The sequence below is a fragment of the Rhinoderma darwinii genome, chromosome 8 (assembly GCF_050947455.1).
Source record: "Rhinoderma darwinii isolate aRhiDar2 chromosome 8, aRhiDar2.hap1, whole genome shotgun sequence".
Classification (NCBI taxonomy): domain Eukaryota; kingdom Metazoa; phylum Chordata; class Amphibia; order Anura; family Rhinodermatidae; genus Rhinoderma; species Rhinoderma darwinii.
The window spans coordinates 102,423,707-102,445,603 of NC_134694.1; the positions used below are offsets into that span (position 1 = coordinate 102,423,707).

Consider the following 21,897-nt stretch of genomic DNA (forward strand, 5'->3'; position numbering starts at 1 on the left):
AAGTCTTTATAGACAAGGGATTAAAGGGATTTTCCAGCCAGTAAAAATTAATGGCCTATCCTCAGGATAGGCCATCAATCGCTGATGGATCGGGGTCCGGCATTCAGGATCAGCTGTTTTGAGGGGGCCGCAGCGCTCATACGAGGGCTGCTTCCCCTTCATTTCATCTTGCTCACTGTGAATCGTCGACACGCATTTAGCGGCGATTCACAGGTATTGCAGCCTTTTCGCCCATTCCCTTCCATGGAAGAACAGGCGGCAATACCTGTGAATCGCCGCTAAATGCGTGTCGACGATACAAAGTGAGCAAGAAGAAATGTAGGGGAAGCAGCGCTCGTACGAATGCTGCGTCCCCTTCAAAACAGCTGATCGGTGGAGGTCCCGGGAGTCAGACCCTGACCCATCAGCTATTGATGGCCTATGCTGAGGATAGGCCATCAAATTTTAGTGGCTGAAAAACCCCTTTAAGAAAATAATAAAATCTCACTACAACATTGCCAAGGCTTTTAACCTAAGATATAATCTCATCGCTACTTTATACAATTATATGGAGGTCTTCTTGTCCACTTTCAAAAAATTTTTTTATAGAAAGAACGCACAGACAAACATGGAGGCATGGTCCTACCATTGATCATTTATTGATACTCATGTCCAATGCAATTCATTGTACATAGAAATTAGTCTACCCCATCCTTCATTTTAAATCCTGAAATAGTAAGAACAGTTGGATGTGATATGACATGTCCTTTTATTTTGGGTTCATGTTCAGTTGAAAGTTTACTTAACCAAGATTTTGGGTAACGTCCTATTAAAGCTAATACATATGGGAGCCCTTCCTGAATGTCAACTGCCCAATACAACTAAATGTAAAAATGCAACTCAATTCAATCCAATTGTTCACATAGTAGTAAGGAATGACCCCCTTATGTCAACCATCTCATGCAATAACCCCCAAATATGAAAATCCCAAACCAATTATCTTTAACCACACAAAATAGTAACTGATTTATATAAATCACCAAAAATCAACTGTGTTCTAGAATTATTTTTTAACCCCTTAAATTTCATCTATCCATTACAATTATGTGACCCCCCCCCCCCCCTAATTTCACTTTCACATGCAATTCCATGTGATCTCTTAATCTCATTTATCCCCCACAATTATATGATATCCTTCTAAGGTTGACTTTCCTAAGCAATTAGATGTGATCCTCCCATTTTATAATATTTCCATATTCTACTTGCCTTCTACTACAGCATCTTCTGCCATAGCCAAATCTATATTACCCTCCCTTACGTCATGTGCCTCGGGAGACTGCTATGTGATCATATATCCTGAATCAGACCCTATCTAATCAATAGATGGATATGTAATTGGACCCATTCACTGACATATACTGCTGTGTGCTCATAGTCCATAGGGTACTAAGAAAATAATACCCCCCCCCCATATACTGTATGCAACTTATTGAATATAGGTCCCTGATTATACAGAATACTGAGTCAGTGTAAATAATTAATTGTATTTAATATGCATTTTGCATATTATATCGTAATATTTCATGTATTTAGGAAGACTAGAAGTGCATGAAATCAATTAAATACATATATGGTAGGTGTTGGTTTCATTTGAAGAATACCTGTATACCCCATAAATCTGCAGCCTGCCCCCCGTGACTGAGCCTCTCATGAATCACAACATGTATTAATCAGGAATCTCCTCAAGTGGGAACACAATCTGCTGCTCAGCCGGAAAATATCGCTTTTAGGTGGAAACGTTAATTTGCACATGCAAAGCGGATCTTTCCATTTATACGTGGACAAGTGGGCACCTCTGACTGTCTCTTTGTAAATGTCTCATATCTTGTCACACTCTCAGTCTCTTATAAGCGCTCTTTTCTAGTGCAGGAGATAGATTCCCCATAGACTATAATAGAAATGTACAAAAAATCTTTATTAAATATAGTAACAATAACAAATAATGATTGTGCACGTACTGTTACATGCACCATATACTGTGCAGGCTACGCATACTGACATACTTTACACGTTGTCCATCCAGCTGATTACTTGGCACTATGTATGGGACTAACCTCCCCATACCCCCGGGTTTACTAACTACTTACCTATAACTGAGCGTGTGTTAGGTCTCTAGTGGACGGTTGATTCTGTTGGCTCTGGTCTTTTTCATCTGACCCTGTTGTTTATGTCTCCGTGTTCATTGTATCAGATCTCTTTTCTCATTATTTGTTATTGTTACTATATTTAATAAAGATTTTTTGTACTTTTATCTTTGGAGTACATTACTTACTTTAGGGTCATGTCCCATCTTTGGTTCGTTTTTAGGTCTATGCATTAAAAGGGACCCCAGTACACGCCACTCTTGGTGTGAGGTTGTTGTTTAGGTTGTTTGTTTTTTTTTTTGTTATAATAGAAATGTGGTGAGATAAATGGATAGAAGTGTTGCAATAGAACCCAGATACTGGGATTGTTTGGCGAGTATTTGCGTTACATCATATTTTACTTACAGAGTTGGGCGTTGGGGGATTTTGTAATTGCAGTTTCCAGAGTCTTAAAGTAATTGTGACCTGTCTGGAAATAAAGGCTCCACAATGATGTTAGAATAAAGTGGTTTATGGATCATATAGAAATCCATTGTTATATGACACTCCGATGCTTATACCTCTTTCTGGTTCATATGATGGACACTAATAAGATTCCCTGCAGGCCTGCTTGGCTTAAGAAAATCCCAAAAAGTGGGGTACATCACAGAGATTTTGGGGCACAGCTGACAGTCCATGCAGTTTTACCACCCACTTCACCCTCTGATGATTTCTATGCAGTATATTACAACTTTAGATCTCCCCCATGCATTACATAAGGGTCTTCTATCAACCATCTCTGATGGGAGGCTGCTCCCTGCATCCACTACCCTGCGCATTAAGGTTTGTCATTCAGGATTCAGTGCATGACCTCTGTCTCATATATAAAGCTTTATATCACAAGCAGCACCCTTAAAATAATTACCTGCCACCCTTACCTGGATCTATAGCTTCTCTTCCAGGAAGGGGTCCCCAATAAATCCGGAGTTTTTAAGTATTCAGGCTCTGACCCTTCCAGTTATTCCAGAGATGTCCATTCCAGGGTCCTTGAAACCTTTAGCACAGAAGAATGAAGACCTCTCCAGAAATCCAAGTGAAGGGAACAAGGGATCCTAATGTCTTAGAAACCCACCTGGGAGATAACATTCCAATGCAAAGCCAATGTGGGGGTTCTCCAGTGTCACCCCACCAGTGGTGCTTATAATCCAAGGGGAGGTTGGCACAGGGGGTTGTGCCACAGTGTGCCAGCTTGCAAGCAATCCTCTGCCCAGAGGATGGATATTATGGTGGCTGAAGAGTCTGTCTCTCTCCAGTCTGTCTCTCTGTAGCCTCTGTCTCTCTCTGTCTCTCTCCCTACATACTGCAGCTCCCTCCCATCCCCGGCTCTGTGCATCCAGCGATCTCTTCCCTGCTCAGCAACACGCGGCCACGCCCCCTCCCGTGACGTCCCCTGTCACTCAAGTCGCGGCGGAGCTGTCCGTGGTGCTGATGCAGGCTGCCTGTATAGTATTATAATCGCCAGTGCATGTGTCTTATTACACTACAGTGCTGCTTCCACATCATTTAACATGCGATAACTTCATACAGGTAAAGCCTCTTACGCCATAGGTGAGCTGCATCTCATGGCTAGGCATGAAATAGTTAAATACATGCTTTCCAGCCTCTTAAAGAACACGTCCTCTAATATTAAATATCAATCCTATAATTGTCAAGAATTATTCAACAGTTTTTTTAACTTTTGTCAGCAGTCACCCAACTTTCCTAAAATCCTGAAAGGCAAATCAATTTCAGCGTATGAGAAAGCTGGGTGACAGCCAGCTAATGGCCATATTAGTTGTCACCCAACTTTCCCAGAATCCAATATAACAAGAAGAGGACAACTCAAGGGCTTAGGTGAGTTTGTAGATTATGGAGAATATTATTTGCATGGTTTTAGGGGATTTTGGGCTGTCAGCATATAACATTTTTTATTCCCCTTTATTTTAAGAACTGATAGGATAATAATAAAATATGAGGAACACAACAGATCTTAAAGGGACATAGGGCACCTTTTAAATCTGTGAGAATTGCTCCTCCGCTTTTTATCCATCTGGCTTATTTTATTTATATGGTAATTTTTAATAATTATTTACATATTTGTATGTTTCTGACTTCACAACATGTTTTTTTCTAGGTTATGTAATTTTATATTAGGTGTCTACACATCCCCTGTTTATATGTTGTATTAGGGTGTATAAACATCATAGGAGGGTCTCCCTGATTAGAACCCCCCCATTAATCAGAGTGGAGAGCCGCTAGAAAGAGCAACGCTGCAGAGGAACTACAAAGATGCCGATCGCCCAGCAGTAGCAGATGATCGCCACGGGGCTAGACCTAAATTTATTTTCTTCCAGTGCAGCTGTATACAATCTATTGTTCCATGTTATCAATCACTTCAGGCTTGGGAGAAGCTGACTGTAGTGTTCAACAATGGAATTACTGGAAGAAAGTCCACAAAAATTGCTGCACCCCATGATCACTACTTAAAGGAAGGGTGTTGCGGAAAAAAAAATTTATATCAATTTGCTTTTAGTGTTTTATTAAAAAAATGTTGTATTTATTTGTGTGTTTGTGTTTTACTTTTTTTTATTTTTGAACTGTTTCTTCCCTATGGGGGCTGCCATTTTTTTTTTCATCTCTGTATGTGTCGATTAACGACACATACAGACATGGAATACGGCACATACAGCCCCATAGTGAATGCGAACGGGACCCGTTCCATTCACTATGCTGTACGCCACACAGTCCAAATTGAAGGTCTTCGGCCGAGCGACGTCCGGCGCCATTTTCTTGCGGACCGGAAGCTGCGGCCGGACAATAAGATTACTACTTCGGGTCGCGGCTTCCGGACTTGTGTTCTAATGCAAGCACTTGGAGCGGAGGGAGCAGACGGAGCGGACGGACCGGAGAGCGGCGGCGGCAGGAGCAGGTAAGTTATTTCTGTGTATGTACGTGTTTTAGTGTGTGATTACCACTGTATGTAAACCTACTACACTGTGTGTTCTCTCAAAAAATGGCGGCACACAGTGTAGGAGGTTTAACCGTTCAATCCCCTCCTTTCTCCTAGCACTAGCCAGGATAAAGGAGGGGGGATTCTGTGAGCTCACTAGAGCGAGTGTGTATTCTCAAATTTTGCAGCATAAAGCAATGTGGTTGCTTTACCACATGCCAATGCTGCAATTTTGGGAATTGCTCCATCTAGTGACCAGCACTGGGAAATGTTATAAATTAGAATCTAATTTATAATATTTCCTGACTCGTGAAAAAATTAAAAAAATTAGAACAATGTTTAATCATTTATACACTAACTGTTTAACTAAAAAAAAAAATACAAAAATTTCTAGCGACACATTCCCTTTAAAGAGGTTGTCCACTTTGAATAATCCCTGCTTGTTAGAGGGGTCCCTTGACATTGATCAGCTGTAATCTGTGGGGATACCTGGCAGTAAGTGTTAAATTTCCCTACAGTGCCTCCACAGGGGAAACTAAGGATTACATAGTGTTTATTCATATCAATGGGTTGATAATGTAATGCAGAACAGGACCGGTCCTCCAAAGCTAGAGAGGGTTATAATAGCCGTTGCTCCACGCTACTGTATACCAAGTCCCAGCATCTCCTGGCCAGCGCTGCTCCTCTCCCCTGATATCTGCTTCTAGCAGCCTCCTATGCTCTCCTTGTGCTTCTAGCACGCAAAATATCCACCCAGCTTTCGAAAAGTATAATGGATCCCCTTTTTCTGTACACTCCGCCTGATCTATTAGGTTCTTCCTAGCCAGTCTAGTGTTTGCCAGCTATTAATTTGTTGGATTTCCTGTGATTGACCTCTGCCTGTATCTTTTGACTATCCTTGCCTGATGCCTGCCCTGACCTCTTGCTAGTGACCCGTGAAGAACCTCTGCTGACTGCCCTGAACTTTTGCTCGACCCTTTGCCACCTGCCCCGATCTTTGCTATATTTGACCCCGCATTCTGTCTATTGATTTTTTACTACGCTTGTTTGCGATGGCCATCACTAAGGGAAACTACTCCAGGGGTAGCGACCTGGGGTTCCCTGCAGCGAAGTCCAGATCCCTGTATAGGGTTAAAAGGGTGAAGACCTGGGGTTCCCTTAGACTCTATTCCCCAGTTTAGCCTTACGTCAAATCCCTTGGTGACAAAGTTGGTTCACACACCCTCTGCTGGCCCGTGATACTTTTCCTATCTACTGGCCGCTCATGACAACGCTCTTTGTAACTCTTCTCTACTTTGACCAAAAGATAACGATCCTGAACAGAAGACCCCTGTGTAAGGTGGGCATACCCAAGATGAGTTTTCTTTTTCTGAATGTAAACAATAATGCTTCAATTCCCTGAAAGCAAACAGGTAACATGAAACAATAAGGAATTGATACACAAAGTATATAAACATTTTTCATAACTTTCCATTCTACGTGATTGAGTTTTACTTGCATTCTTTTTAAGGGTTGACCACTTTGTTTCTATGAAGAACAGACTGGTTATGGTTCATAACATTGCTTGTTCTCCTGATCATTTCTACACTACTGAGACTTTCGGGATCTGAAATTGATTACACCAATAGAGGAGTCCAGGAGAGCACAAAATGTTGTTGTCCTCCATGCCAGCACCTGGTGAGTTCTAAAAATGATAAGTTATATGTTTCGCTAAAAGAATTTATTTAGGGACCTATGAGGTTTTGCATCTACAGGAAGCAATTGTATAAACTAAGATACGCCATCACTTCTTCATCCATGGGGGCCAACTGCTAGAACCCACACTGATGCTTACAATGTTAGATTATTCCTGCACAGCAGCGCTCCCGGCCACCCGCCGTTCAGGGAACGGCATTACTATAAGTGAATGAAGCTATGTTGCAGTTTCCTATACAGTGGGTGGCCGGGAGCGCCACTGGAAAGAAGAAATGATAGACCTCTGATGCTGTCTCTGTGAGATCCGAGAGATCAGACCTCCATGAATCAGAATGTTATTGCATATCCTAGCAATACGTCAGAATATTCTAAGATGAGAATACCACTTGGCTTTTAGGGGATCCCCATTGTCTGATTTTTATATTTTTACGAATAGAACTCAATATCAGTAATGTTTTCCCAGTTTACTGTGCATATTTTTCTTCCCAGTAGAGGGCACTGCAGGGATACTGTCTCTGGACCCCCAACATCACTTTGTGGCAGGTATACTTTTTTTTTTTTTTTAGAATGTGTGATCCAAAATCCAACTTTTTTAATTGTCCTGTATGTTAACTGAATTGCCACTTGATATTTTTACCATAATTTTTAATAATTCCATTTCATTTATGAAAGGTATTTCAGGCAAGTGCTTCCTCACACCTCAAAACGTGTAAATTATTTTTTTTTTCATCATTCTTTGTTTAAAAAGCAAGATTTAAAGTCATTACAGTAATAATATCTTAAACAAATCTAAAAAGCATTTTCAAAAGTAACTGCACCCTTATGATTTTTTAAATTTTTTATACCAATATATTGATGTATTGATGTTAGGGGAAGTTACAAATCTACCTAAAATAGCAATTGTCAATATATGACATACTATACAGTTAATTCCGTCAATAAATATATCAAAACTTCACATACAGTGGATGTGAAGTTCCATGATTTATCCGTGCACAATTCTCAATAAATATATTTATAAAATGTCATATTTTAAAACTGCTTAGACGTATATACCACTAATATATTCTCCCTATAGTATGTACCCATTTATAAAAATATTGAGTCATGTCCATGGTCTGTCTAATGAAAGTCTTCTTCAACCCAGGATTTGCATAAATTCAGGCAGCTCCTCCCACATTCTCAGACTCCCACCCCTGCTTTGTCTTAGGACACACCCATTCCATGTTTATGTGAGAATATAATGAATTTTAGAAAGTATTCCTGCAATATATATGGAATTAGCTCCTTGTTGGGTTTTCGGGAGAAACCGTAAAGTAAATGTATAGCATTCTATTGGGAAACTATCAGCACATTGTAAGAGGCCCAGATAGCAGGTAATTGTGTCCAGAAAATATATTTATTTTACTGATTTGGTTTGCAAAAAGAAGACCCAGCATGTTAGAGACTAAAAGATAATTGAAAATGCAAATAGGAAAGATGATTTAGTGGCAGTGTTTATGCAGAATGTTTTCACAGGCCTCCAGAAATGAATTATAGTTTTTAAAACCTTTTAAAATGCAGTAAAAAAAAAAACGTCACTGACATTACATTTAATTCCTCCCTGCTTTATGTAAAACTGTCATTGCCGGCTGATTTAAAAACACGATGACATTTTGTTATCATGATTGAATGTATTCTAACCTTCCAATATGGCAGAAAGATGAGAACGGAATGAATATCCTTGGTGTATTAACCCTTTGAATGTATGTCTGTGATTTCATTATATTATTTAAACAGGAAACTGACGTTTTATCCTGTAAAATGCCGAATATCATGATATTGTCTTATTCCTATGCTGTGCTGATCCTTCAAATATAATAATAATAATAATAGATAATGTATATATAACTGACCATGACTGGCCAATCATCAACTGTTATATTATAGATAACTGACCCTGATTGGCCTATGATCAACTACTATATTGTAGATAACTGACCCTGACTGACCAATCATCAACTACTATATTATAGAGATCTGACCATGACTGAAGAATCATCAACTACTATATTATAGAAAACTGACCCTGACTGACCAATCGTTTAATATATTATAGATAACTGACCAATCATCAACTACTATATTATAGAGATCTGACCATGACTGAAGAATCATCAACTACTATATTATAGAAAACTGACCCTGACTGACCAATCGTTTAATATATTATAGATAACTGACCAATCATCAACTACTATATTATAGAGATCGGACCCTGACTGACCAATCATCAACAATTATATTATAGAGATCTGACCCTGACTGAAGAATCATCAATTACTATATTATAGAGATCGGACCCTGACTGACCAATCATCAACAATTATATTATATATAACGGACCCTGACTGACCAATCATCAACTACTATATTATAGATTACTGACCCTGACTGACCAATCATCAACTACTATATTATAGATAACTGACCCTAACTGACCAATCACCAACTACTATATTATATATAACTGACCCTGACTGACCAATCACCAACTACTATATTATATATAACTGACTCTAAGGCTGGGTTCACACGACCTATTTTCAGACGTAAACGAGGCGTATTATGCCTCGTTTTACGTCTGAAAATAGGGCTACAATACGTCGGCAAACATCTGCCCATTCAAATTTGCCGACGTACTGTGCAGACGACCTGTCATTTACGCGTCGTCGTTTGACAGCTGACCCTGACTGAAGAATCATCAATTATTATATTATAGATATCTGACCCTAACTGACCAATCATCAACAATTATATTATATATAACGGACCCTGACTTACATATTAACTACTATATTATAGATAACTTACCAATCATCATCTACTATATTATATATAACTGACCCTGACTGACCCCAATCATCAACTACTATATTATAGAGATCTGACCCTGACTGACCAATCATCAGCAATTATATTATATATAACTGACCCTGACTTACCTATTAACTACTATATTATAGATAACTTACCAATCATCATCTACTATATTATAGATAACTGACCCTGACTGACCAATCATCAACTACTATATTATATATAACTGACCCTGACTGACCAATCATCAACTACTATATTATATATAACTGACCCTGACTGACCAATCATCAACTACTATATTATAGATAATTGACCCTAATTGACCAATCATCAACTACTATATTATAGATAACTGACCCTAACTGACCAATCATCAACTACTATATTATAGATAACTTACCAATCATCATCTACTATATTATATATAACTGACCCTGACTGACCAATTATCAACTACTATATTATAGATAATTTACCCTAATTGACCAATCATCAACTACTATATTATAGATAACTGACCCTAACTGACCAATCATCACCTACTATATTATAGATAACTGACTAGCCTATCATCAACCACTTTATTACAGATGGCTGGCCCTGACTGACCTATTATCAACTACTATGCTATAGATAACTGACCCTGATTTGTCTTTGATCTCGACCAAAAGTGCAAGATGTCAGCTGTAATGTAGAGCTAACAGCCCCTACATTTAGAGCGAGCACCATGCTCTCCCCTACTGACCATGTTGTGCATTCACAAAAAATGTTGGTAAGGGGTTAATGAGAGCTAGTACCACCCCTGAGCTGCATCTAAGGCATCTCATTCAACCAACCAGTACCCTGCTCTGTACTGATGAGGAGCAAGAACCCTGAAACAGTCCTGTCTACAGATGGGTTGCTCTTTCTTTTGGAGCAGTGCCCGGTTTGGCTTTTATGAGCCATTTTGTAGACATATAAAATCAACGACACAGTGAAGGTGTGATATAATATTGTAATATGCAAATTAGTTCTGGTTTCCATTTTATATACAGTTTTGAACACTAAAGAAGTTAATATCGGTGTACATAGAAGAGAGAGGACCCCATAGCAAACACCATAATGGAACCCCCATTACAACTTCAGGTTTTGCCACCAAGACAGAAGGGTTTTGTGTCTCCCTCCCCCATACCCTTTCCACAACCCTACCCTTTGAGCTAATTTCCCTACTACTTTGCTTACAATGCATTTTCTCTGGAGACGAGAGTCCTGCATGGGTGCTCACCACCTTGTCGCAAAGGAAATGAGACAGCCCCCCCTCTAGCCAAGGGTCCCATAGCAGCTGCATGGTATATATGCTATCGCAGGTTGATGATTTTAAGTGGGCCACACTGTTGGGTTGGATTGGGTACCATCTTAAACAATACAGACCTGCTATTTGCATTGACAAACTTTTGATAGATTGAAGCTGTATTAGGGAAAGACTGGTGATCCCATCTAGTGAATATAAGCATGCGTACTGACTGCCTGGGAGTCAATTCCATGTCAGCTGAATATATGTGATGTGACTCTCCAATTGACTTTCCTTTTTTAGCTGGGGGATGTAAGAGACTTCTTTAATCTCTGAACTTCCAACTTTTCATTTGTACTCCCCTTACTATATCGAATATGTTTATGCAATGAGCCTCACAGCCTAAACCTTTATTCATCTCTAGATTCTTATGACATTCCTTCTTATTCTTCAGACTAGGCCCAATTCTCCACATCTTTGTCTTGAGCCCTCGTCTACGGCACTTTTTAAAAGTTAGCTCCACCAATATACGGAATTCATCTCCTGTTTTGTAAGTTCATCCTTGGTTTACTTGTATGGCCATATCAAATCCGCTGCTCTCATCGTACTCTTTCATCTCATCTCAAGTGCGACAAGCAATCTGTTTCATGACAAAGGACGAGAGGTTTGTACCTGATTCTAACATCACCCAGTAATGAAAAAAACTCTGTTTTAGACCTGGATCTATAATAATTCAGTACATGTACAATTAAAGATTACACTATAATGCATCGCTCAGCTTTCAATCCTAAATAAATTAGAGAATTAGAATTAAACAATATGTTTTTTTATCTAACTTTGTCCAACACAATTAGATTTTTTGTTGGGGGGATGTGCAGTCACAGTCTACCCTTATCATTCTACCTAGAGGAGAGGGAACCTAATAGCAATAATCCAACTAGCTAGCCCTTTATTTAAATAACCTTTCCAATAAAGAGTAGCCCCGTTGGCACCCATCACTCGGGGTACATGCCGCGCCAGCCTCCCTGTGGATGACAATGACCCCTTCCCTCTTTTTCTCAGACAGAAGATGATCTAGTGCTTTTTTTCCACCACCCCTCCTTCTCTTTCCTTTCCCTTTTATATGACAGAAGAGGATTGTGATTTATGTGTCAGATGTTTCCTCCCTTGTTTAACAACTTAGGGAAGCCCCAACTAGGGACGGACATGCCATATATGCAATCTGTGCAGCTGCCGAGCGTGCCTGTGTTCAACAGGGAGAAGTGAGAAAGCCGCTGACAGACTCCTCCGGCAGCGGCTTATCTATTTGCATATAAAAGGATCGGGCAAGTTGAAATTCAACATGCCCAACCCTTCTCTCCCCCGACATCTGCCATCACCATATACATGAGATGGTTGGCCGTTCCCACTGAAATCGACGGGTTCGGCCACAATACATCTCACGTTTATGGCCGACCTTAAAGGGGTAATATATATAACAACAAAAAAAGGAAAAAGAATTCCAGAAACACAAAAGGCACTCTTGGGCTATTTAAAAGTTGTAGAAAAATACTTTATTGAAATCTAAGTCGATTTTAGAATATTAATATATAGAAGGGGAAGGGGAAATGGACACAGAATATTATTTTTATTTTTTTTGTAAATTTATTTCTTTACTAAAAATTGTTGGGTTGTGGAGGATGGAGCCAACCTGAGATGGGCTTTCCTAACCACTGGCTACAGCTGCCATTCTCTCTATGATACGGATGCAGCCATCTTTATCTTGACTCTGATAACTTGCTGCAGCGTGATATCACACAACAAAAGCCATTGAAAAGTAATTGAAAAAGTCAAGATAAGAGATCTAGCCATTTGTTATTTAATGCGTTAAAAGTCAAGATAAAAACAGCTACATCTGTACATACTGTACATTGTTTCATCTCCTAACCAGGATATTCTGCACACATGTATCCTATTCTAGACCTCAGTTACTGTTATGTATAAAACACATGAAATGTGCAGACCACAAACACCATTTAAGCTGCTATAATGTCATTAAATATTAAGTTGGTCCCTGATCTGTATTTAATGAAGTGTTTACTTATCACTTTGACACATATGAACCATCATGTAGAGTATGTTAAGTTAAAAGCAGAAGATTAGAGAATTTATTATAACATGAGGTGGCTAAAGTCTAGAAAAAAAATATCCAGATAAGTGGACACTGCAAATCAGCTCTTCAGAAGAAAAAAACAGACTCTCTTGTGCCACCTATAGGTAGCTACCATGTAAGTCAATGTCTGACCCATTAAAAAACCTTAAACACGACTAGGGATGTTAGTCAAACCAAAAACACATATATTCTAGACAGTATTTTTTTTTTGCTTTCTCTCACCCAAGTGCAAAACAAGTGCAAAGCTCCACACGGAAAAGTGCACAAGGAAGCGCTCTATCGCCAGCCCCCTCTAAAAGGTGAAGAGCCCCACAAACCTTCCCCAATCCCACAAGTCAAAAGAGCCCTGCAAGTGTCGGGGATCAAAGGCTTCCCTTCGCTGAAATTTAAGGTTAATTTAGACGGCCCGAAATGGGCCGTGAAAACGAGCGCTGATAGATGAGACAGCTCGTCAATAGGTGCTCATTTGCTCCTTTCACAATGGGCAATGATCGGTTATGTATGGGGATGAAGGATCATTACTACAATCGTTCATCCCCTTTCATTTCTAACATGTTGGCTAACAACCAGTTTATTGACTGCATAAACAAGCAGATCAGCCGATAAACCAGCGTTTGCTCGTTCATCGGCTGATCGTTGCCCTTAATACACAGGGAACGAGTTCTGTGAACGCTCATTTGCCCGATATTTGGCCTTTACTCCCTGCCCACCTCCCCCCTGTGCATGTTGTCCAGTCATGTCACATTGCTCACAGCTCTACAGGTTATTGGAACACTGCAGGGCACACACAGCGCATGTCATGGGTAGCATGGTGGCTCAGTGGTTAGCTCTGGAGTCCTGGGTTCAAATCCCACCAAAGACAACAGCTGCATGGAGTTTTCATGTTCTCCTCAGTTTGCAAAGATTTTCTCCCACACTCCAAAAAATACAGATCTTGGGTCCTCTGGTAAGAAAGTCTGACCCCGTATTTATACAGTTCCTTGATACAGTGAGTGGCCTCAAGAAAGAGTTTCACTTTGTGTGGGAAATAGATTTTTTGAGTATTGAGAATAAAGCAGCAGTACAGATGTAGCCATCTCTATCTTTACTCTTAATGCATTAAATACAGTGGCAAGAAACTTTAACTTGAGGGTATGTGCACACGATAAGGGTATGTTCACCCGGCCTATTTACGGACGTAATTCGGCCGTTTTACGCCTCTAATTATGTCCGAAAATGCGCCTCGATAGCGTTGGCAAACATCTGCCCATTGAAAGCAATGGGCTGACGTTTGTCTGTTCACACAAGGCGTATATTTACGCGTCGCTGTCAAAAGACGACGCGTAAATAGACGCCCGCGCCAAAGAAGTGTCATGTCACTTCTTCAGACGTAAATGGAGCCGTTTTCCATGGACTCCATGGAAAACCAGCTCCAGTTACGTCCATAATGGACGCGGCGTTCAATCGCCTGCACATGCCGTTACGGCTGAAATGACGGGGATATTTTCTCCTGGAAATAGCCCCGTAAATTCGGCCGTTACGAACGCTGCCGTGTGAACATACCCTAACTGCAATTACGTCTGAAAATACGGAGTTGTTTTCAAGGGAAAACAGCCCCTGATTTTCAGACGTTTTCGAGCAACTCGCGTTTTTCGCTGCGTTTTCGCAGCGTTTTTTACGTACGTTTTTGGAGCTGGTTTCATTGGAGTCTATGAGAAAACGGCTCCAAAAACATCCAAAGAAGTGTCCTGCACTTCTTTGACGAGGCAGTCATTTTACGCGTCGTCGTTTGACAGCTGTCAAACGACGGTGCGTAAATGACAGGTCGTCGGCACAGTACGTCGGCAAACCCATTCAAATGAATGGGCAGATGTTTGCCGACGTATTGTAGCCATATTTTCAGGCGTAGATCGAGGCATAATACGCCTCGTTTATGCCTGAAAATAGGTCGTGTGAACCCAGCCTGACTTTTTCAATGGATTTTCAATGGCTTTTGTTCTGGGATATCACACTACAAAAAAGTTATCAGAGTCAAGATAAACTTGGCTACATCTGTACATCCAGATCTATGAATGCATTGTATAATAAGTGTACTGTAGGTGGCACCCCAGCTGGATTAATATATTGTACCCAATTATAAATATATCCTGTTTATATTGCGACACCGCTACCTGGTTCTCAGTCTGTGTGGCTTTGCCGCCAGCACCTAATCAGTTACTCTATTCTACAATATAATTATTCTGTTTCTTGAAAGGTGCGAGTCTCTGACTCTTCTCACTTCATCCTTTGAAAATGAAACAAGTTTAGTCATGTGAATAATGATCATATTGCACTGTACACCCAGTGAGCATGCGGCCAGCGCTGCCCTCCCATCACAGTGCATGGATATTCAGCCGCACTATACCATCCATGTCTCATCTCTTGCTGTGTTTATAGCTAAGAATCAAGAGACGAGGTAATTTCCTTGCCATTTTTAGAGGAGGTAGATTGAGATTCATAGGATATGCTTTCCTACCACTCATCACGAGCTTCCAGATATATCTAACCTAAATTCATTTCCTACTACAAAGCCATGATTGATGTTCCACAGTACACAGAACAAGTATATTGCCTATAAATTGACAAGTTGCTCTGTTTTACTTACTTGAATAGGAGCAGAGCTGCAGTGTTGCAGCACGGCCGCTATACAGTGGTCAGAGTCTTCTGCTTCCGGTACCGATCCCTGTATAGCTTCTGATGCCTGGAGACAGCCAGAGCAGCTGATTGGTGTGGGGTCTGGGTGTCAGACCCCCACCTGATCATATATTGATGACCTATCCTGTGAATAGGTCATCAGTATAAAAAAACAGCCCCCAACCTGGACAACCACTTTAAAGTGAATGTCCGTCTCTAAAAAAACTAAATTTTTTTAATTATTATTTATTCTGTGTTGAAATAAAACTACTTCAATAATATAATTTTTTTAAGTAAAAAAAACAAAACATGAATCACAGTGTCCATGACTTGTATCGATTGGGGGGAGCAAACAATTCTTTGCCCACCCCTAGAATCTTATTTTAGATTCTGACACAAGAAGAAGCTACTTCCTGTTAGCCATTTTAGCTGACATGGGGCTAATATTTCGGTCAACCGATTAGGGCTGTATTTATATGGAGGACTTTTTTTTTCTCCCTCCCTCTCCTAGTTCTTTCAGGCAACCAATCACTGTGAAACCATCCTTCTCCTCCAATCCCTCTAGCTATGCAGAGGCATACCATATCTCTACCTGAAGCTGCATAGCAGTAAAAAGTCTCTACTAATGACTATAAAGTAAAAATCGTGAACATTTTCATTTTTTTAACAAACCCAAATTGTGTGTCAAAGCAAGATATCATAAATTTTAATATATATATATATTAAACAGTGTAAACAGTTAAATTTCTAGAAAGACTATATTGAACTAGCTTGCAGTAATGTAGACGTTCACTGATGACATCATCAAGAAATTTAGTACTGCATAGTGGAGATTTAGAGAAGAAGAAGGAAAAGCCACACTTACTTAGAAGTAAGAAACACCTATGGGGGCTGCAGTCCTGCAATAAAGATTCAGTAAGTGTTACCATTTCAGGAATGGAGAGGAATCCGTCTCTTTCTCATGTACAGTATGTCCAGTTAAGTTTTTACTGGAAATGAGTAAAATGTCACATGTCACACTATTATGTATTATTCTCCATGGATTTAATACATTCTCTGGTTTTACAGCGTTATGCCTCATGAACATGGAAAAAGGATATTTTAAAGCTGCGGATAATTTATCAACAGCACACGAAGCCGGCAGCCGGGGTCCATCTGGTGAGTGTCTGTTCTATTAGATTTTACTGCAGCCTCTGAATCAGCGCTGCCGAGAAGTGGTCCCTACATATTAATATCTACGATATTAATGTACATTATGGTTAACACATTTCACCAGCTGGAACGCCAGGGACCCCGGATGCATGTACAGTTGATTTAATGGTTTCAACTAAATTCCAGTCAAATAAAATCACGTCTACTGTGTAATACTCAATAATATTAGTGTATATTGTTGTATTGTCTGGGATTGGGTATTTATGAATGTGCACCATCAATCAAGTCAGCCATTTTGTTGGCCATATCCATGAATATGTAGGTAATGATCAGGGCCAGATTAAGATTGGTGGGGTACCCCATCTAGGAGAATTCACATATAGGACAGGTGGCCATGTATGCATGTAACCCTCTCCACTGAAATCTGTGGGAGTTAAGGAGACAGCCGAGCCAGCAACTTCTTAAGACTTAAAAAGAGAGACACACACATGCATGACCACCTATCTATCTTTTCTCGTCGGCTGAATGTGATCACAAAACAGCCATCCGAGGACCCCTGTTTTCTTGAGAAGCGGGGGTTCTGGAGGTAAGCAGCGTATACACTAGACACTACCTATATAATTAATGACTGCCATGGGCGAAGCTATTAAAAGCTGTATTGGAAGAACCGGCTTGGACAAGGAGGGTGGGTGCTTGAGATCTCTAGGTCTTCGAGGTGGTGGAGACCCTGATAAACGTGCACTGTGTGCTCTCCCTTTAATCCAGTCCTGGATATAATCATTAATGAGGTAAAGGCCACTAGCCAGTTCCTAATGTTTCTATGTATCTTTGCATTCTTTACCACTAAACACCCTACAGCAGTGATGCCCAACTGGCAGTCTAGGGTAAGGAAAACTCCCATGGCAAAGCTGCCTTCTCCAGGATGATTAGGTATGAGCCATCTTGTACACTGAGTAATCTGCCCATCCAAAAATAATATGAAGAGCTCCTCTGGGGGCACTGTGGTATCTTTTCCATTTCTAAAAGTTGTGTCGTGTGTATGTTTATTTGTATGTGTATGGATCCACATTTGAGGCCCACACAATTAAGTTGGCCACCATTTACCTCATGCTTGTTTTCCTTTGTAATAAAGTTATTAATAAATGATTCAATTATTTAGCCCCAGCTAATATTTCAACAAGATATCAGAAGTAAAAAAATGAAACGTCTAGACATACGGCGGAGTCCAAACTGGATAAAGGTAGATGCATCTCAACATTATCAAGAACATCAGCTCCACCGTTCCTGTCCAGTTATATCTAGCCACACTCTTCATCTTCTTTGCTGAAATAGTAGCCGTACCCACAAAAGTCATCAGTTTTACATTCATTCATCCCAAAATTTTGGTTCCACTCTGAGCTTTTCTGTTGCAATAGAAACTTCTTGTATAACCAAATACTTCTGCAGCAAAAAAATAAATAAAAAATTACTGGTAACCATCTCCCCTTAAAAATGGAGGGGCAAGGGCATTCCTTATAATTGAGCAGGTATACCAACAGCTATGGAGTCCAGTAGTTGAGAGGTTCAGAGTTGAGTGGTATCTAAATCTCTGAGAAGTATGGTGGTGGAATCTGGCATAGAAAGCACATCTGTATTGCATACATGTTAAAGGGGTTATCGGCTTTCTTAGATGGGTTCCCCTTTTTTGATGGGTTACCTTTTTGTTAGATGGGTTCCCCAACAATAGGCTGATCACAAAGAGTTCTGCTGCTAGGACAGTAATCTGTGGGGGGTTTCGGCAGCAAGTGTTCAATTTCACTGCAGCGCCACCACAGGGGAAATTAAGCATTGCATTGTGCCCAGCTAAAGCTTATGGATTGTGTATGTGACATATGGACATGTTGGTTCCTGTAAGGTAAGAGGTACTCTATGTAGTCCCTCTATGTTCTGGCTAATAGATGCGGGTGCCTAATTCCCAAATAATGCACCTGAAAAAGTTTTTCCCAAACGGACAACTTGTTTAAATCATAATCTATAATGATACCTTATTTTCTTAAACCTGGATCTGCCATAACTAAGCAGGACCCATTATTACTTGATATGGTACTGTGTACTGGGTTCTTCTTTTAACATACCATCATTACTCATCACCAGCATTTCTACAGAATATCAGATGGAAATGCTTCTTCCATAGGAGTATGATGTTGCTAGCCCCAATTATATTAGGGTGCGGTCTAGCCGGCCTGTCTAATGAATATCCACAATGGGAACTAAAGTGATCCTTTAAAACAGTGTTCTCCAATCTGTGGATTTCCAGCTGTCAGGGCATGATGGGAGTTGTAGATTGACCGCAACTGCTGAAAAGCCGCAGGTTGGAGACCACTGCTTTGATCATTTAAAACAGTTGTCCGCTGCTCCCTTCTGTCAGTTCAACAAGGACATTATCAACCTACATTGAAATGCTAGCAACATGCAGAGGAAGTGGCACAGGACTTAAAATGACCACGCGGGCTGTATTCATGGCGCAGTATTGGTGCAATGTATAGAGGATACGGAGAGTTGAAGGTCAATAGAACATATTGCAGACTTACTGTGCAAGAAATAATACAAGAGATTACTGGGAGTGTGCCTGTGAACTAATCTGTGGCAATCAGATCTCATCAATATTTGCCAAGCACTCTGAGTCAGTTTTTATGTGATCATTTCACCTTTGATACAATCAGGCATCCATGAATGGGTGCTTGCTGATTCTCTATCTTTTTGTCACATACATCTCAGTCTGCGCTCTTGATCTGGTTGCCAACGCCTGTACCTGGATCTTTTGGCACTCTGTGCCCTACCAATTTTAATAATTTTGATAATAAACAATTATTTTAAACGTTTATACAGGCAGAATAATTACTGTGCAAGAAAATGAAATCGGAGGATCGGTCACATTTTTGCCATGCTGTAGGAATCTCAAAGTGCTGCCGGGCCATGGATAAATCATATGGGCTGATGTATTATTTGGAGACATAGCTTTCTGGTAACTCATTCATATAAAAATATATAATCATTCCCGGAACCCCTGGCACTGGATCTATGGAAAATGTAATTATCACATTTGGGAAAATGCTGTAATCTTGTCATGATGCATTGTCGTCCCTGCATGTTATACACTATAACTTTCCGCAGATTTTCTGATGTGGTGTTACAGTTTGTACTTCCAAGAATCATTTATGTGTTGCACATTCTTTTTCTGTTTTGTTTATTGTGTGTGCGCTGGCTGCTTGTTTCTGAAATTGCCCTACGAAAAAGATGAGCTCTTTTAAAGGCTGGTATGAATGGGGATTTAACTCAAATAGGCTTAATGAAGTTTCTGGGGCTAAAACACTGAGGGCTTATCCTTAGGCCTAATTCACACGAACGTGTCCGTTTTGCGCGTGTAAAAAATGCAGCCTTTTGCGCGTGTTGCTGTTCCGTGTGTCATCAGTGTTTGGTGCGTGTCTGCGTTATTTTCGTGCATATGCCATCCTTATGTCACGCGGTTCTGACGTTTAAAAAATGAAATGAAGGAGGTGGTTTTCTTTTTCCCATCATTCCTTTAGCAACTGTTGCGCGAATCACGCACAGCACACAGATGTGCATCCGTGGGCTATCCGTGATTTTCACGCACCCATTGACTTCAATGGGTGCGTGATGCGCTAAAAACGCTCAAGTATAGGACATGCAGTGAGTTTCATGCAGCGGACACATGCTGCGTGAAAAACACGGAATGTCTGAATGGCCCCAATGACTTGCATAGGTCCGTGCGACGTGCGTGAATTTCACGCGTTTATCACGGATGTGAAATACGCTCGTGTAAATAAGGCCTTAGGATAGGCCATCAATGTTTCATGTGTGGTAGTCCGACCTCTGCCGATCATCAAAACGAACGGGCTGCAAAGCTGGAGCTCTGCAGCCCTTTCAATGTTTACCCAGACACAGAGGCTCATCCATACGTGCCTGGTACTACTGCTCGGCCCTATTCAAGTGAATGGGACTCAGCTGCAGTACCAGACAGAGCCACTGTGCCTGGGTAATCAATGAGGGGCCGTAGAGCTCACAGAGTGATACAGTCCCTTTGCTCTGCTTATCAATGGGAGTCCCGGGGATCAGGCCCCTACCAATCAAACATTGATGGCCTATCAATTTTAGTCCTAAGACACCACTTTAAAATGTTTTTGTATCATAGACATTTATTATATATCTGATCCCTTTCTCTGTAATAAAAAAAAACCTGATTAAAAAAGTGATACAGAAACAACAAAGCTCGCTCACTCAGCTGTGTATATATCCACCAATTATATAATGAACAGTTGCCATGCATGTGCGGGCTACATCCCTTCCCTACTGGGTAGAGGAGACCAGGAAATCCCATCCTCTCAGGATTGGTAGGTATACTAGTGATAAGTTTCCCCACTGATCAGACAATTATGCCATCCTGTAAAGGTCCACTGGTTTTGGACCAAATACAGTTAAGAACCCCTTGTATTAGCTAAGCAGTTAATGGGACATTAAAGGGTATGTACACCTTTGAAAGCGATTATTATTATTATTATTATTATTATTATTATTATAATAATAAAAGTGTGTACAAGTGTGTTTGGTGCAAATTTGTAATTACATTTTATGAAAAAATATTTGTACCTTTTGAGATACAGCTGCTTTGTATCCTGTATACAGAGCAGCTGTATGTTGCACTGAATCCTGTATCTGTCAGGTCAGCGGGACTGATGGTTTCATTGTCAGCGGGTCCTGTGTCTCTGACACGCAGGATCGAGCTGTTAGGGATCCTATCTAAGATCATAACTTAGATGTGATCGATTACCGGTGTACCGGAGGAGGTAGCACATAACATCCACTCGTACACCTAATATTCAGGAGGGGGTGGCTGCTTAGTTTTACAATCATGGGCATAGTTACCCATGTAGCAGGCATATCAGCTTAACTCAGATGTAAGGTGCAGGTACTGATAGCTATGAATGATGGAAGAGGGCGACGAAAATTAAATAGGTCCCCATTT

The 21,897-nt window shown here is 40.4% G+C and overlaps 1 protein-coding gene across 3 annotated transcripts in view; it reads right to left on the minus strand.

Annotated features, from left to right (window-relative positions):
• Nucleotides 1–3,499, minus strand: part of LOC142658809 (leucine-rich repeat and fibronectin type III domain-containing protein 1-like protein) — a 361,275-nt gene extending 357,776 nt beyond the window's left edge. Inside the window, exon 1 of one of the 3 annotated variants that reach the window (XR_012850184.1) lies at nucleotides 3,041–3,499. The gene's annotated coding sequence lies outside the window, so the exon portion shown is untranslated. Of the gene's footprint in view, nucleotides 1–3,027 lie in introns of all 3 variants that reach the window. The other 2 variants (XM_075834428.1, XM_075834429.1) reach the window with 2 other exon arrangements.
• Nucleotides 3,500–21,897: the final 18,398 nt, after the last annotated feature.